This window comes from Globicephala melas, chromosome 1 (assembly GCF_963455315.2).
Source record: "Globicephala melas chromosome 1, mGloMel1.2, whole genome shotgun sequence".
Lineage (NCBI taxonomy): Eukaryota > Metazoa > Chordata > Mammalia > Artiodactyla > Delphinidae > Globicephala > Globicephala melas.
Window position 1 is genome coordinate 113,748,082 of NC_083314.1, and position 15,547 is coordinate 113,763,628.

Sequence of the window (15,547 nt, forward strand, 5' to 3'; positions counted from 1 at the left end):
AATGGAGCTGGCTGCCTAGTGATACAGGTGGGCTTCCCTTTGCTGGAGGTGCTGGGTAACTGATAGATGACTCTCATGTGTAGTGCTACTTAGGGATTCTTACACAACGTGGGAGGATAGATGGACAAACTGTAAGAACGCTTGTGAATCTCAGAGTCTATGACTCTATAAAAAATGTTTGTTAGATTTATTGACAACATTTTTGTGCAGGTATGGGAAGACGACTTGATCTTATTTGAACTGGGAGCAAGCATTAAATACTTTAGTTGGTTGGGTGTATATCATCTACATAAAGCAAAACAATCTTGCCAAAGCCTCATGCAGTACATTAGCTCTGACTGGGCTAATTAGAATTGCCAAGCAAATGAGAGGATTCATAATAAAACCTCCACACGGTGAAAACTAGGTTCTGTGAAATTGAGGTTCCAGGCTATAGACGTCACTCCTGTTCATTTATCTTCTCGTTTGCTGTTGGCTCCTACCTGGTGATGCAAGAGTCAGATTCTGCTCTGATAGGATGAAAAGATCTTCTTGTACTTGGACAAATATCTACATATATCTTTAGACCATTCTTCTTCAATTCACTCATTTGATCACTCACTCATTAATAAGTATTGGTTAAGTGTCTGCTTTATGTCAGGCACGCTGCTAAGAACTGGGAATGCAAAAGTAAATTGGCTGTATCTAGTCATAATCCTTGAGGTACATATGGTCTAGCAGAGAAAACAGACATGAAAATGAAAAATATTTGCAGCATTGCTAGTGCTGTAAAGAGATGTGCTGAATGGATGGGACTCCGCAGGCTACTTCTGTCACTCAGGTCTTTTCACTTAGTTCTTCCTATACAGCTATGTTCTAAAAGACTTAATTTTAAAAAATAAAGATTAAATTTATTGAAAAAAATCATTATCCCTATGGAATTACTTAGGAAATAGCAACTAGTTACTGCATCTCAAATAACTCTAGTTTCTTAGTATTTTTCTGCATCTTCCCACTCTGGAGTTTGATTCTGACCATCTTTAAACCTGGAAAGCAGGGTCAACAGCAAGAATGACTAACACATCATGTCTCACTCAGTGCTGAGCAATGATCTGGATATTTTATGTATAATCAGTGATGTAGCCCTTACAGCAATCCCAGGAGGTGGGCGTCCTTATTATCTCCATGTTACAGATAAGGTAACTGAGGTACAGGTGGGTTAAATAGGTTAAATAAGAATCACCCAAGGGTACCCCAAAGCAAGTGTACCTCTGGGATTTGAGCCCAGTAGTTTGGTGCTAGGAGCCGAGCTGTTAACATGCTCCTCTGACCAATGCTGTTTTAGGTTTTCCAAATATCAGATCACAAAAGGAGTACACATAAGAGATGCTGATCACGACGATGTCTTTGTGCTAAATGCTGCACTGAAGGGCCTTGTATCTGTTCTCCCAACTGGGCCTCACCAACCCCACGAGGGGAATTTTAGTGTCTGTTTTACAGATGAGGAAACAAGGCTTAGCAAGTTCAAGCAAATGACCCGAGTTTACCTAACTAGTAAATCCTTCAGTGTATGTATATCATTAGGTTGAAAGATCAAATTACTCACTGTACCCAATAATAAATAAACACATTTGCTTCAGGAAAATAAAAAGGTATATGTTGAAAGAGGAAGTGTTTAATATTTTCCTGTGGGGGAGGGGCTAAAGGATAAGAAGATGAGCTTTCTGTTATTTGAGTATCACGATGTCTTTAGTTCCACAGTTTCAGTGAGACAGTATCTCAGACTTTATTTATTTGCCCTTTATTGAACTTAGGGTATTTGATGTGCCCAATATCCCAGACCAAGGTAAATAGATAGTCTCTAGTTCAAAGATAGACTCCTTTAAACTTTGAACAATCTTTCTCAGCGTCTATATTTATGTGATTTGGATGTTTCGTCTTCACTGATTAACAATTTATAAACTATTTATTGTCATTTACACATTTTGACTTATTAATCTCACTTGATTAATAGGATAGTAAAAGTAACCTTTTAAACCAAGAGTTCTTTCAAGCTATGATATAATATGGCTTAAATGTGTTTGATTAACCCAAATGTGGAAACACTTGGACTGTAAGAAGAACCTCAGACTCTTCTGTTCTAGATTATAATAAACCATCCCAAATCAGAAGAGGAGTCCTTGGTTTCCCAGGTACCTACGATAACATGGTTTATAGTTTCTCTGGGAGAAAAATGCACGGGGGTTTGTCTGAGCTTGCTGGTATTGCAGCACCAAGGTACAGTGCCTGATCTCAAAGGTATTGGTATATTTATATGTCGTGTGTGTGGTCAGTAGGTTAGGGACATTTCAGCTTTCCTTTCCTGCTTCCTTGAAAACTGAGCAACTACTAAGCATCCAGCCCCAATCAGGTGTCAGGAATCCAAGGTGAATATGGCAGCATCTCTGCCCTTCAGGTGCTCTCAACCCAGCTGGCCGGATGGAGGGATAATCTACTAATGGTGTGCGATTTGACAGTAAGTATGTGGAGAGCCTATGGAAATGTGGGATGGGGACATATGACTCAGCCTGGGAGGAGTGTCTGAGGAAAGCTGCACATAGGAGGTAACAAGGGAGCTGCTTTCAAAGGAGGAAGAGGAGACCCTCAGGCCAGCAGGAGGCAGAGGGGAGAATGTGAATCAAGCATGGCACCACAACCTGTTTGCCTCCTTCCTTCCTCCCTTTGGCCTGTCCTGTCTCTGGATTGGGTGTGTGTGTGTGTGTGTGTGATTAACTAGAATGCCATCGTATTTATTTGGATGGAGGAAATAAAATTACCCAGAGGTTTAGGTACTCAATACCTGGCAAATCAAGTTACCATTAGATGTTTTTTGTACAGAATCGGAACAATAGAGACATCCCAGCCATGAGAAAGGCTGACCTTGACCAAGAACTCTTCTCCCTCTGAATTACATACAGTCGTTCTAGACATCCCTGGCTCTGAAGACATTCTTTCTTCTGAGATGTTAGTGCCTTCAGTCAGATTTCAGAAAAGGTGTTGCAGGTCTGGGAACTATAATGTCTCTTTAAGATGACTTTGGTATAGGGCTGAACTTAAAAAAACGACCTTTTTCCTCTCATTTCCAGGTTCTTACAGGATACTTTGTTGGCATCTCCTTGTACTTGGCACTCCTGGCAAGTGTACTCCTGGCACTCCTTGTTTGCAGTATCCATCGTCTCTTTCACTGTTATCTGTTATACATATTCTATTTATGTCCTCCAACCTTACTTTGCTTTCTTCTCCTTTCATCCTTACTGTATACTCAAGTCACCCATTCCCTCATATTCCTTCTATCAAGCTTTGAAAGTTTGTTCAATGCAAACTGAGAATATGCTTCCAAATAATGGTTTTTTTTTCTTCTTCTGATTACATAGTTTGTTCACTAAGTTATTAAGCAGGTTGTGCTTTACCAATAATTTTCTTTTTCTTGAATATGATGGAGAATGGCTTTTCTTAAATTCCTGTAGGCCTACACCATTCACTGTCACCAAATTACATTTCACAGAGGAGTGCACAGAGTATATCCAAATTGAAGACTTTTCCTTTTCAGTGGAAGGATCTCCAAGTGGGATGTAAGCAGATATGGTCATCAAACTTTAAGACCTAGGTTTGTATAAAATCCAGCACTTCACACATTCATCCTGAGCATGAGACTCCCTTGGGGCATCTGTTAAACATTCAGATTCTTGGGCCCCACTCCAGGCTCCTGGAATCAGAACCTCCAGAAGGGAACTAGAAGGGCCGTATACAAGAAAGGTGTTTGTAGGTGAGTTAAATGGGCAAAGTCCTCATTTTCATGTTTTCTGTCCAACTGGGATGATGGGCAATTAGTAAATGAAGCAACCAACCAGTCAACAAATAAACAAGGTAAGTGCAGAGAGTGATATAAAGAAATCAAACAGAATAATATTTTAGGGAATGGCTGGGCTGGGCTACTTTATATGTCACAAAGGAAAAGCTCTCCAAAGGGTATACCTGGAGCTAAACTATGAGAAGGAACCAGTGAAATCAGGAACTGGGAAAGAGCTAGTATGTCTCACCTTATTTATCTGTGTCCTGGGTAATTAACACAATTATTGGCACCTCTTGGGGCTCAATGAATTTTCGTTGGTTGACGCATGCAGTCCTGGGATAGCAATGCTTATATCACAAATAGGATACAAGCAGAATTCCTGAAGAAAAAGAGAAAATGAAGAAAAGTAGATAAAGGAGAGCATCTGGGATGAATAGGACATGGCTGGGGGTTGGGGAGGGTGGCAGCAGGGCGGCTAAGGAGTTGAGGAATAAAGAAAATTAGAAAACAAGGCTATGTTTGCACCTCTAGCATCACTGTATTGCTAGTTAAAAGGTTCATCAGTAATTATTGCCATATTCTTGGGATTTGAGCACTGTGCTCTGACTAGCCTTGCTTTCTAAATTACAAAGTAAACTGAGAAAAGTCTTTAGAAAACAAAGACGGTGTCACATTACATTCCTTTAAAGCAAATTATGGTAAATACCAATTCCAACAAGCTTAGGGACAAGTTACATGTGATCAAAAGTAGCAAGTTAAAGGTATTCTGACAGATTCTGAATGGCGCTCTGATTCATACACCTGGCAAGTTGAAACTGTCGATGTTTGTCACTTGGATTCTTTTTTTTCCCCACTTGGTAGCGGAAAGCATAACAAACGCAAAATGAGTTATTGGAGAAGCTGGCTACTTCAGAACTAGTGGGGTGGATTTACAGCGGACTGTCTACACATCTGCATGTGGAGAAGGAAGCTGTAGGTGAAACTCAGAATCAGCCAGTGTAGGAGCCAGAAGGAAACTTACAGGTCATTATGGTCCAGATCCCTTAATATACAGATGAAGAAACTGGAGGCAGAGACGTAGAATGACATTTTCAAATTACTCTAGTCCAGGGTCTGGATTTGAATCAAGATCCCTTACTTCTTCATTTAATAAGCTTCTATTAAGTACCTATTATGTGTATGGCACATGGCCAAGCACTGTGTATCCCAAGCTGAAGAAGGTGCAAAAGGGATCTCCTCTGAGGATGTCAGTGTAGCAGGGTAGCCAAAATAGGATAGAGTGTAATTGTGTATGTGTGTGTGTGTGTGTGTGCGCGCGCGCACGCGTACACACAGGTGTGGGCCTACGACAGCGATCAAAGCTTTCACACTTCAGCAAGCTTTCACGTGACAGCAACACACCAGATGTGTTCATAAATTGCCTGAGGAAGCACAGCAGGGGAAGTGTCCGACACCATCTGGGCAGTCACAATGAACATTTTCTGAGTGTCTTCTGTGTTAGGCACTCTCCACCCATTATCGCAGTATATCTCCCAAAAAATCCTGTCAGGTCAGTATCCTTCATGCTCATTCCATAGCTAAGAAGTGGAGGGAGGCTCAGGAAGGTGAACTGATTTGCCAGTGGGCATAAACCAGGATTTCAACTCTGGGTCTGCTTGATCTTTAGCCTATGCTCTTTTTTTTTTTTTTACCATAATAGGGATGGTAAGTGGATGTCATCCCAAGGGCAAATTCTAGCTGATTGCTAGAGGCTGAGCACTGTGCTGTGAAGGCTTCCAGGCCATATCTGGGCTCAGAAGCTCATGGTGACTTAATGATGGCGGCCATGGGAGTAGGACGGAAAGGGGTAGCCCTGAGTCAGGACTTTGTACTTCCTGAGCTATACCATACCATCACTCTTCCAGGCCCAACTCTCTCTGAGTCAAGTCTCCTACATCCTGTTCCCTTCCTCTGAGCTCAGGATGGTATTTTGTGCCATCTGGATGTCTAGAATGTTGTCTCCTTATCATGTCAGCTCCCCTGTACATTGTCCCATGCTGCAACCCATTTCAAAATTTTCAACCCCATCAAAGATATCCCTTTTGCATTGCCTCACAACCCTGCTCCATGCTGATGACAGCTTACGTGATATGTAGATTATTTCATGCCTACAGCTTAATATGTTCATGTCTAGGTAAGGTGCAGGCCTTCCTAATTCAAAGGAGTGACTCCAGCAGAAAGAAGTTCAGATCCGTGGGCAGGCTAGCTGGGACCTGTCAGTCTTTAAGATTACACCAGGCAAATAGCTGCTGACCTCACACCTTTTCTTAGATGCTGTAGAGCCCTTGATATAATAGTTAGTGAGGTACTGAGGTACTGTAGGTCCACGCATACGGTGCTTAAAGAGGAATCTGGAGGTGGAGATGGTGTTTTCTTACTATTGCATTTTATGATTTCCAGCTGTAGCCCTGAGTTAGACACTACAATTAGGTCTAGGCTGTGGTTCTAGCTAGTACGCCTCTGCTTTAAATTTTATCTCATAACTCCTTGGCAGCAAAGAATTTCAACTTTCCAAAGCTGGCCACAAATTTGAAACAAGTATCTAAAAGCGGTTGTTAGAGTCAAAAGATACAGCGGTAGTAACAACTGTGTTAAATGAATCATTTGTGGAATGCTTAACTGCTCATCATCTATTTGAAGTTTCTCAGTGTTTCTTGTTTTCTGCAGTAAAAATAAGTCAGGTTTACTCAAGGTATATATTTTCATTCCTTTCACATATGTGACAATCTATTTTCTGAATTATTGGACTTCTAAAACACTGTGGGTAAATGAGTATGAATTTGAATGCAAACCACATCTGGAGGTGTTATTTTTAAATTATTGAATAAATTCTTTAGTATCATAAGAGCATTTTCACTTGAGTATTCTATTAATATGTAACTTACACATTGTAATACTTCTAACCAAGAATAGCTATTAACTTAAAATTTTACTTTTAAAATTCTTTTCAAATAAGAAGAGAGCTTCCATAGGATGAGGTTCCTAGCCTGATTTTTATATAGAGTTGTAATTTTCTATTTTAGTAAAACAGACAGCCCTGTGGCTTAGTAGGTTAGCATTATTGCTGGTGCCCTGCTGTTTTTTCCTGGATTAAAAACAAAGAATAACAGAGTGAACATATTTAAAATATATCCTCTTGTTTGATGAAATGAGTAGCCCGTGTGCCAAAGTGAGACTATTCTGTGTGAGGGATTGCTTTTATCACTATGGATGTTTTATTTATGTGCCACTCACATGTCAAGTTTTCTTTTTAATTGTATGTGTGAATTTTTAAACAGAGGAAAATAAGGCTAACTAGATGGAATAGAAAAGTATGAGTCCTAAAGAACAGGAGTCATACAACTTGAGGTCTGAATCTTCTATACATCTTGTCTGTCACCTAAACCCCAAGAACTATCTTAAATATATTGCAGTGAGGGGCCCTTCTCCCATATGGACTGGTATTCTTTCCTATAATGTGTATATCTTCTTTCATATAATGTAGCCATGAGGTGTTAACCAGAGTATTGTTTGAAATATTTTGAAAACTTCCAGATAAGGGGGATGGTGGTTGTAGATTATTTCAGCCTAATATTGACTAGGGAATTTGAAAGATTTTTGATTTCACTTGTCACCAATATTTTCAGTTGTAATTGTCTCTTCTAAAGTGTTAGACATTCCTTAACTTGATGTTTCTGATTACCTTAAATTGCAGTCATTAAATATCATTTCAGTACTTAACTGAATATTCTAGTGTATGATTCACTAGACTTTAGAAACTTGTATTGAATTCATGATACTGGTTTTTGAGTACAGCACTGAAACTAGTTGAATTACTAGAGGAAAGCTCAGTGGTAATCTAATTGGACTATTAGTGAGTCTCTTAAACAGGTACTGAAAGAACATAGAATATCATTAAAATAAAAAAAAACAATTGCTTCTTATCAACATAACTGACCTGTCACGTGGCACTAGAAGGATGTTATATTTGTTATTCAAATGTAATCATCTGGAAGACATTCACTCTTAGTGGCTGACACATGGCAGGTGGTTGCCTAGTAAGTATTTATTAATGAAAGAACATATGGCTTCAGTTCCACCTACTGCCGATGACTCCCAAGTTAACATTTCAATTTGGAGCTCTCAGAGTTCTGACCCACATTTCTGGCTGCCTTCTACTCTTCTATGCCTGGAGGAGCCACAGATATTCTAAGTGCCCAATGCCTAAAACTGAATCACCATCTCTTCCTTCTAAGCCTGTCCCTCCTCTCTCTCCCGCTTGGTTATCAGAATCCCACTACCCAGTCACCCTGGATTCTTTCCTCTCCCTCACTTCCTAGATCCAGTTGTTTATACATCAAGTCTCACAGGTTTTCCTCCTTACCACCTTGCTGACCTGGCTACATCTCACCAACTCCATCAGATCCTTAGACTTTCCACCTGAATTTTAGCTGGTCTTCAGAGGAGTCTCTGTGCCTAGGTCAGTGGTCCTATGCTTCACCCTACTAAAGCATTCCCCAGGGAGCTCGTTAAAACCGGAGATGCCCAGATCATACCTTCATCAGTTTCTCATTTGGTAGGTCTGGGTGGGACCCAGAAATCTGAATTTCAAGCAGTCAGCCCAGGTGACTGTGATGCAGGGGGAGTGTCACATACCTCCATTCCATCCTGAGCACTCAGACACAGCTTTGCTTTAAAATATAAGACTTATCCATGCTCTTGACTAAAAATCTTCCAAGAACTACCATTCTACAGCAGTCATTTTCAAACCTAGGTCAGCAAGGTTCCCAGGGGTTCCTCAGAAGTGCCTCAGTGTATGTATGTGTAGTGGGGGCGGGGGGAGTACTGTAGTGTGAAGGTGGGAGTGAATTCTCCAGGAAGATCTTTAGTCAACTCCCCACACCTCATCTCCTTCTTTAGTCAGAGCAGCTCTGATATTGAAGTTTAACAAGAGATTTTCTTTGGGAAGTCATCCTCTACTTAAAAAGAATAATAATGATCTATAGAAGTAGGTTTCTTTTTTTTTTTTTTTTTGGACACGGGCCTCTCACTGTCGTGGCCTCTCCCCTTGTGGAGCACAGGCTCCGGACGCGCAGGCTCAGCGGCCATGGCTCACGGGCCCAGCCGCTCCGCGGCATGTGGGATCTTCCTGGACCAAGGCACGAACCCTTGTCCCCTGCATCGGCAGGCGGACTCTCAACCACTGTGCCACCAGGGAAGCCCTCAATTTTTATTTTTTAATCAGGACCCCACAGTGAGAAATAATGTACATTCTCTATCATGGCCCAATACATACATATATTTTTGTGTGTAATTGAAACAAGTTTCATGAAACATACCATTACTATACTTGATGTATCCTGATGTTTTCTGTTCTATTTTATTTTTTAGAAAAAAGCTGGTTGCAACCTACTAAACTGATTTCACAAGCCACTGATGAGTTGCAACTGAGCCTGAAAAACCTCAGCTCTTAACCTTTCTCATTAGGTTTCCTTTATGAACTGTGGAACCTAGAAATATTTTCTTAATCTTCCCATGATGGTGTATGACTCATACCATTCTAGATGCTTGGGAGAGAGGTTAATTCATTACATACCATGGATACCTGAGGGCATTCACCTGATGAACTCCTGGTTGAAAAAGACTTATGGGGTGTGATCTATGCAATAAATCCAAACTCCTGAGCACTGCCCAAAGGGCCCTTCCGGGTCTGACCCATGTTCATCTTTCAGACTTCATCTTACTTCCCTAGTCACCTTCCTGGGTTAAAACCATCCTAAACTGTTTGGAATTCCCCAAGTACATCATTGCTATTTCTCACCTCTGCACAGTCATTCTTGACCTTCAATACTCAGCTCAACTGAGTGTCATTTCACCTGAAACCTTCCTGGACAGTAATCAGAATCATCACATCCTGGTCCCCTGCCTGTCAGTGCCCGAAGGGCAGGACAGCAGCACACTGTTTGCATCAGCAAGTGCTGCAGCTAATGCGTTACCTGGCCCCATGTGGGCTCTTAATAAACTTCAGTTATGTTCAATGGACTCATCTTCTCTGCTACTGAGTATGGAGCTCTATACTTCATTCTGAGGACACAGACAGGTATGAAGCACAGCCTACATGCTTAGGAAGCTTGCAATGGGCCCAAGAGACAGGACATATATATTAAAAACTACCTCAGAACAGCACAACGCTCAAGAGTTTGCATGGGGGAATCAGGCCTGGGTTCAAATTCTGACTCTTCTATTTGTTGGCTTCTGACTAAACCTAGGACAAACTCTTGAGCTGTTCTGAAGTTCAAATTCATCATACGTGAGACGGAAAATAAGAGTGGCAACTTCACAGGGCCATGAGTTTTAAACAATGGGTGTATGTAAAGCTCTAAGCACACTGCCCAGCCCAGAGCTCTTGGGAAATGTTAGAGTGGAATTAAGCAGGTAATATGCCCAGTGCCATGTGGATGTTGTAAGTGGAAAATGCCATGGGAGTTGAGAGGAGGGAATGGTCACTGTGGGCTGGACATATGGGAAAGGTCCAGTGGAGGAGCTAAGCTTAGAATGAAAAGTAGACCTTAGATTAGGAGCCAGGAAGGCATTCCTGGCAGGGCGAACCAGAGCGCCAACCAAGGCCAGTGGAGGACAGTATATGCCTTGCCTGTAGACTAGTTTCCCTGCTAGTGTTTGTACATTTCATTTATGCATAAGATGTACTCAAACATTCTTTCCAAATAGAAGCTGAAGATATTGATCTGAAGGTGATTTTCTTGTTCTAAAGAATTCTGCCCCCTTTCTCTTTCCATGACTTTTTGCCAAGTGTGTATGGAATCTACAGTTTTGCTGACAGTATCAGCTTGATTAAACCATTTTGGTCAGCATAGAAAAATGGTTTGTAAAACTGACCATGCATCATAATCACCCAGGGAACTTTTTAGTCCTACAGATTTCCATGTACCACCCCAGACAGTCTGACCATTGGTTCTGGTCTAGGACCGGGGGATCTGTATTATTAAAAGGCTCCCCTGGGAATTTGATGGCCTGCCAGCTTTGGGAACTGGTAGCTCAGAGAATTCATCTTAATCAGTTTTTAGCCATACTGTCTGATACTGGTGTCTGGGAAACCAATACGTCAAATTTGTTTGAATTTTATGGGGAGTTGAAACTCATAGTTTGTAGAATTTAGCAGTTTTCTACTTGGAAAAGAGTTCGGAAGCCACTTAACCCTCTCTCTCTCATTTAGGAAAAATCTCTTCCCTTTGTACATCTCAGGATGATCTGGGCAAAATAAATACCCTGGCCGAGGGAGGCTCTCTGTCTGCCGAACAACAAATTCCTCTCCTAATAGCTTCATTTTCTTAAAAAGAAGTCTTACCTTCAAATTCTGCCTTTTGGTACTTTTCCGCTTGTCTCAGGGTGACCTTCAAGGTAAGTCATGCTTCTCTCTATGTGATGGCCCTTCAGGTCTTTGGGGATAGTTAACATAATGTGGTTTTCCTTTGCCTTTTCTTTTCCGAGAGAAACATGCTTGATTTCTTCTATCAGTTCCCAGATAGATACCTTTAGATCTGCTCTTACTTGTTAATGCCTGATTTAGGGGGGAGGGGGGAAGATCCAGGCTTGGCATGTGTCTCTTTGAAAGCCTTGTTTGGTCCCAGCTGTCTTGGTCTGAGCATTGAGTTTAAATACTCAAAAAACATTCATCTTAGTTTTTTCCTCTAGAATTTTTTGGAAATTGATAAGGGACTGACTGGTATATATTTCTCAGGGTGTACCCTCTGCCCCTCTTTTAAGAACTGGGACAGACAGAAACATTTGTATGTTTCTGACATCTTCCACATTCTCCAAGTATTCTCCAAAAAGACGGATTCCCAAGGCCAAAACCATTCCTGGCATTTTCTTCTCTTTTAAATGTTTTTGGGGACCTCATATCTGCTGCTGCTGACATACAGTAAAAATCCCCAATGAATGAGATGTTTAGATAAGCTGTGCCCCCGCTCTGAGATGTGTTTGGAGGTAGAGCTTGGCCGCTGGTGGAGGAGTTGGGGAGCTGCAGTTTCCCAGGGTTCCTGCATGGAGTGCAATCATCACTTCAGACGGCACCGCTGAAGTACCCATCAGCAGCGCAGTGTGTGGCGGCTGTTCTGTCAGAGACTTGCCTTTTGTTGTTCTTGGAAACGGTGTAAAGAAAAGGTCAGCAGATTTTTTTTTTTAATAAATTTTATTTATTTTTGGCTGCGTTGGGTCTTCGTTGCTGCGCGCGGGCTTTCTCTAGTTGTGGCGAGGGGGGGCTGCTCTTCGTTGCGGTGCGGAGGCTTCTCATTGCGGTGGCTTCTCTTGTTGCGGAGCGCGGGCTCTAGGCACGCGAGCTTCCGTAGTTGTGGCACGTGGGCTCAGAAGTTGTGGCCCGCGGGCTCTAGAGCGCAGACTCAGTAGTTGTGGTGCACTGGCTTAGTTGCTCCACGGCACGTGGGATCTTCCTGGACCAGGGCTCGAACCCTTGTCCCCTGCTTTGGCAGGCAGATTCTTAACCACTGCGCCACCAGAGAAGCCCCAGGTCAGCAGATTTTTGTTGCTCTTCTTACCTGTATTTTTGTTGAAATTCTTTCTCCTTTCTTTCCTCCCCTTCCCTTCCTTCCTTCTTTCCTTCTTCATCGTTTTCGCTTCCTCCCTCCCTCCCTCCCTTCCTTCCTTCCTTTGCCAGAAATTCTTTCTGTTAGCAAAGCAAAGAATGACTTGGTTGTGATATACTGTATGCAGTTTCACAGTCAGGTATGATATTCTATGAACGGGACTTTAAAGGTCGGAAGTACCCTCCCCTCTTCCCCATCACTTACTTTAGAAATAATATCCTTTGCAGCTCACTGCTGAGCAGCCTAGCATGTGAACAGGAGCACAAGCCCTGGGGCCAGGCTGCCTGTTCAAATCCTGGCCCTTCCACTTATCATGGCTTTGAGCAGGTTACCAATTTCTCTGTGGTTCACTTTCCTCAGGTTTAAAATGAGGGTGATATATATATATATATATATATATATATATATATATTATATATATTTATATATTTATATATTTATATATATTTATATATACCTATTTCCAAGGGTTGCTATGAGGATTAAATGGTTAATTCATATAAAATGCTTACAACAGTGCCTGGTGTATAACCATTGCTCAGTGAAAAGTGTGTCAGTGTTGACTGAATGAATTATTTTATGAAATTCAATGCAAAAGGAAAGTGTATGTGAAGTACCACATTATGACAAACAGGGCATCAATTTGAAGATTTATTTAGAGTGTTTAGGTCCCCTGATTAATCCAAACTAGAGTTTTATGCTAGGGAAAAAAGCTTTAATGATTTTTAAAAATCCAATTTTAAAAACAGTCTTTAGGAAAACATATTGGCAATTTACTTTTATCCTTTTCTCTGTTGTGTGTGTGTGAAATATATCGTTCAAACAAAATTATATAAGATATATGTAAAGTTTAAAGAATAACACTTAAAAGAATATTAAAAATTTAAAACACCTGTGCACTTGCCACCCAATTTAATAGAACATTTTCAGTGTCTTTAGAACCTCCTTTGTGCCCTATCCTGGTGGCCCCCTCTCTCTTGTAGAAATAACCATATTATAAATTTCATGTTAATCATCTTGCTTTTCTTCATGGTTTTATCACATATGGTTATAATGTTAGACATCAAATTATTTAGATTCACTTTTTTAACTGTACAATTAACATTGATTTTGTTTATTAGTATACCGTTGACCCTTGAACAACAGGGGTTTTAACTGAGCGGGTCCATTTATGTGCAGATTTTTTTCAGTAAATACATGCTACAGTGCTACATAATCTGATCTGAGGTTGGTTGTATCTACAGATGTGGAATCATAGATACGAGGGCCAAATGTAAAGTTATATACGGATTTTCGACTGTGCAGGGGTCAGCGCCCCTAACCCCTGTGTTGTTCAAGGATCAACTTATCTGGATTCATTTCCAGCATCTTAATTTTTTCTTTATCCCATTTTTCTATGTTTCCCTCCTTTCTTACGCATTGAGACTTTTTTTTTTCCTTTTCTTTACTTGCATCCTTCCCCCTCCATTGGTTTGGAAGTTATATACACTATTAAATTTTGACGTGCGTATTTAACTAAGTATAAAGTTTATCAATATTTCTCCCTCCTACCCATTAAAACAAAAACCTTGGAACACTCCCACTAGGATTTCTTTGGAATTCTGCAGTCTCGCACAGAAAGGACTCTTCACGTCAAAGTTGGTAGCTACAGCTTTTGATGTCTGCTTTGTTTAGTTCTTCCCTCCTGACAACATAGTAACCCTGTCTCAGAAGTGGCAGAGAGAACAAAAGTGTTACTTCTACGGGAAATACAGACCGCTAGAGCTGGATGCAGCCTTAAAGGTTATCTAAATTAGTGTTTTTCAAACTTTTTGACTAATCCCAGCAGTCAAAAATAATATTTTATTTTATAACCAATGCACACATAAATATAGTATATAAAACTGAAACAAAAGTTTCAAGAAACAATACTTCTCTTGGTCTGTGTAATATACTCTGAGCTATTCCATTCCATTTGCATTTCCATTCTTTCATTAAAAAAAATAAAAAGAAACTTTTCCAAATTCATTAAATTGATTGCATACTCACTAAGGTGCCTTGGCCCACAGTTTGAAAAACCCAGAACTTGCCTAACATCCTCAATTTACAGTTTAGGAAGATGAAGCCCAGACCGATGACATGGATCTCCCAGAGTTGTACAGTAAGTGAAGAATTAGGACCCAAATCCCTGCTATTTTATCTCTAAGTTCACTTCTTTCTTCACATATGTCAGCCAAACCAAAAATAATACAGAATGGAGAAAAAAGGGGGCCATTGGAGAGCTGTAGTTATGAAATGGGAAGTGAAACCCCCTGAGAACTCCTGCACGTCTACTTTTGGCAGATGTCTTTGACAGAGCATCTCATGATAACCACTGCTGAGTGAACCCAACACGGTATTAGACACCACTTTTCATTACCTCTGACTCTTAACAACCACTTCGTAAGTCGGGATCATTATCCTTATTAAACAAGGGAATGAAGGCTCAGAAGAGTAATTTGCCTCACTAGCAGTATGTAAGGTGAGGGGCTGGGCGTAGCTGTCTGACCCCATAGCTCACGGAGTTTCATGGCCTCATACTGCCTCTTTATAATTCTTGACTTGCTTATTATTATATCTCTCAGAAGGAAGATAAAGCACCAAGAGGAATACTGTCCAGGTCTGACTCTAACCAGGAAGAGTAACTAGTTGGTGATACGGTTCACAGACTCGCTTGTTCATTCTATCTCTCCCATTAGCCCTTTTGTTCCCGCACCGCATGGTCTTCGCCTCATTCACTGTCTAGTACAGTTCTTGGCACATTGAAACCTCACAATGACTATTCAGTGGATAAGTAAGGGCATTCAGAAATCAGAAGGACTTTGGGAGAAAGAAACCACGTCCCAGTATGGAGGCAGGTCCCATAGTGGCCCAGTGTACAGCCTGTGGAGGAAGACTACCTAGGTTCAAACTTCAATGTCCCTTACAAGCTATTGGCCTGTAAGCAAGTTACTGAACTTCTCTTGTGCCTCAGTTTCCTGAGGATGATAATGATGTCTATTTCAGAGTGTGGTTCTATGAGTTAATAAAGGGAAGCGTTGATGTGTTAGCTGTCATTGTTATCTGTTGTTACGAT

At 41.0% G+C, this 15,547-nt stretch overlaps 1 protein-coding gene across 1 annotated transcript in view; it reads left to right on the top strand.

Moving 5' to 3' along the window:
- The window catches only part of LPAR3 (lysophosphatidic acid receptor 3), a 71,640-nt gene that overhangs the window by 54,914 nt on the left and 1,179 nt on the right, over positions 1 to 15,547 (top strand). The gene's annotated exons all lie outside the window — the stretch shown is intronic.